The sequence below is a fragment of the Nycticebus coucang genome, chromosome 22, assembly GCF_027406575.1.
Source record: "Nycticebus coucang isolate mNycCou1 chromosome 22, mNycCou1.pri, whole genome shotgun sequence".
NCBI classification, from domain to species: Eukaryota; Metazoa; Chordata; class Mammalia; order Primates; family Lorisidae; genus Nycticebus; species Nycticebus coucang.
The window spans coordinates 32,129,541-32,132,729 of NC_069801.1; the positions used below are offsets into that span (position 1 = coordinate 32,129,541).

Genomic DNA, 3,189 nt, shown 5'->3' on the forward strand with positions numbered 1-3,189 from the left:
TCCCCTGGAGGGCTTGTTAAAACACAGATTGCTGGAGGCCCCTCCACCCACCTGAGTTCCTGATTCAGTAGGGCCAGAGTGGAACCTGAGAATTTGCGTTTCTAACAAATTGTCAGGTGGTGGTGATGCACTTGATTCAGAGACTACACTTTGAAAGCCGTGTTCTATGGGAAGCCTAAAAATGATCATTCAGGCCCCACATACCTGTAACAATGAGAAAAGAATTTTTATACCACCTTAAAACAATCAGGGTCTTAAGGCAATAGCACAGAAATCCTCTTCCCTCATTCATCATTTATAAAGTATTAAGGAGATGGGGAAACGTAAGCAGGCACAAGGGCTTCATACTTGCTAAACGGGATAAATAGGAAGTTGGGCCCCCACCTGGCATTAGGCCAACATCACACAGTGTGGAGCAGAGACCCTATTTTTTTTTAATTGCTTGAGATTCATTGAGGGTACAAAGAATTAAGTTACACTGATTGTATTTGTTAGGTAAAGTCCCTCTTATAATTGTGTCCTGCCCCCAAGAAGTGTGCTATACACTGTTACCCCCATGCCCTCCCACCTCCCCTCTACCCACTCCCTCCTTCCCCTACCCTCCACCTCATATTAGCTCATCTCCTGCCTTCATATGGAGTACACTGGATTCTTGCTTCTCCATTCTTGTGATGCCTTACTAAGAAGGATGCGTTCCACCTCCATCCAAGTTAATACAAAAAATGTAAAGTCTCCATCTTTTTTAATGGCTGAATGGTATTCTGTGATATACATATATCACAGCTTGTTAATCCATTCTTGGGTTGGTGGGCATGTAGGTTGTTTCCACATTTTGGCGATTGTAAACTGAGCTGCAATAAACAGTTTAGTGCAAATGTCCTTATGATAAAGTGATTTTTTTCCTTCTGGATAGAAGCTTAGAAACGGGATTGCAGGATCAAATGGGAGATCAGGGACCCTATTTTTAATCACCTCTGTCTCCAGCACTTAGCAGACAGCCAGACACCAAGTAGGTGCGCTGTAAAGATCTTCAGAGGCGCTTCCATTCTTGACTTGAGGTCACCATCAGTGAGAAGCTTGGTTTCGTTAAAGGTTTTACTAATATATTCACAAAGTCAGTGGTGACAGGAAACTGCTTAAATCGCAGTCCTTGCCCTTTATCTCCTAATATGATAATCCAGGTCTCCGGATAGACAGTCAGCATAGAAAGTGCAAAGTGCCCTGGGCTGAAGTCAGGACATCCTGCTGCAGGTCCTGAATTTGCAGGGACTCGCCACTGACCTTGGGCTCTCCTCCCTCAGACCTGCCGTCTCTGAGAGGCCCTGCCAGAGCTTCTATGACAGGAGTGCACCTTGACCCTACACTTGCTCTGTTTTGTTTTGTTTCATTCTTTTTCTGTACCAAATCAATTTTAGTCTGAGGTAAAGGAAATTCCCAAATTACTGTTTTATATCTTGTGGAGAATCACTTCCCACGGTTAATTTCTCAATTTCAGTTTTCTTCCTCCAGAAGCTTGCTGTGTCCACATTTCAATTAATTGCCTATTGGCACACACCCGACTCCAAATATCTGTGCCATTCCCGAGAAAGCCTCATTCAGCTAAGTAGACGATCCCCCATCAACCTGCTCTCTCTGGTTCCAACATCTCAGAATATCCAAGCAAGGAAAATGCAAATGCCAAAGTCACCCGGTGAGAATTCATCAGGGGAGGCAGTCACTGGAGGCAGGGAGAGTGGATCAGATGAAAGATATTATCACCTGCTGGGGACCAGGGAAATTGGGGTGGGGGAAGGGAAGAAAGAATCTGAAGATTGCAAACAGCTCACACTTTACAACACAGGGTGCTGTTTCTTTAGAGAGAGGCCCAGGAGATCAGCTAAGTTACAAATACGCGATGGAAGCACTTGCAGGACCACAGGACTTGTCTTAGGAGCAGACAGAAAAGGGAGTATTATTGGAGTATTTATTAACAAGTCTCTCTGTCAATAAATTCAGCACTCCTGCTTGGTGACATTCTTTTACCATTAGAATCACTCCTTAGCGTGTTTTCTAATATTGCAGAATGATTGGAATATACTGCTCAGTAACAAAAGTGGGATGCAAAATTATATAAACATAGGTTCACAAATGCATGGCAAAAAAAGAAAAGTAAGCCAACACTGACTTGCCCCTGGGTAGTAAGCCCATTGGAAAGATTGGCCCTACTTTATATTTGTCTTTACTTTCCAAGTTTTCTACAAATATCAAGGACCACTCTACTGATTTAAGGTTTTGCAAAAAAAAAAAAAAAAAAAAAATTAAGCGTTTTTCTTTAGCAAATAGTATAAAGGCAAGGCCCTGGCTTCAAAAAGCTCCTGGTAAAATACAAATCTATTACCATTAATAGTTGAGCATACAGCTGATGCTAAGGAGTTCTGGCCCGGGTTTCCTGTCTCAGCACGGCGTTGGAGCCCAGTGGAGCTGGTCAGGATGATCACGGATGTGCAGCTCACCATCTTTGCCAACATGCTGGGCAGCTGGCTCTTCTCGTCGTTCTCTATCACTACGTGACCCTCAACAATCCCAAGAAGCAGGAATGAAAGTGGCACTTTCTCTGCCCCAAGATTCCAGGACACAGTCTGAGGCAAGATGGAGGGAGGGGCCTTCATACTTCACCCCTTCTGCCCATCGCAACATACAAAGCAACTACACCTTGATTTTTCCAGATTTTTATTTCCTCAAATCTTCCTTAACCCTATGGAACAACAAGCTGCCGCGGAAGAGGGCCCAGTATAGGGGCTGCTTTCTTTTCTGCTCCCTTCACCCTCCTATATATATGTATATATATATATTTTTTAATAGTTGTGCATAATTTAGTTTGTCATCTTGGTTACTTTTCATCTTAGAATGCTAGACCAGGGCCAACAATCTTGTTTCATTTATCTTTGCACCCTGTGAGCTTAGGTACAGGATGAGTATCACATGTTTATTAAATTGTCTCCCAAACAGAGGGGACAACAGATGTCTGAGGAAATGAAACCCAAGATACACTTTGAAAGAGTAAAGATGGTTTAGAAAGGCTTGGGGTAGGCAAAGGGATGCCTTCCTGTGAGAATCCCAGCAGAGAATGCAACAGGAGGATCTTAAGTCCTGGCCTCTACCAGGAGGGGTCGGGGGTGGAGGCTCAAAATGGGGTGGGGATGGGCAATC

At 43.7% G+C, this 3,189-nt stretch overlaps 1 pseudogene; it reads left to right on the forward strand.

Moving 5' to 3' along the window:
* The first annotated feature begins 2,469 nt into the window (after positions 1-2,469).
* Positions 2,470-2,579, forward strand: LOC128574454 (dolichyl-diphosphooligosaccharide--protein glycosyltransferase subunit 4-like; annotated as a pseudogene).
* Positions 2,580-3,189: the final 610 nt, after the last annotated feature.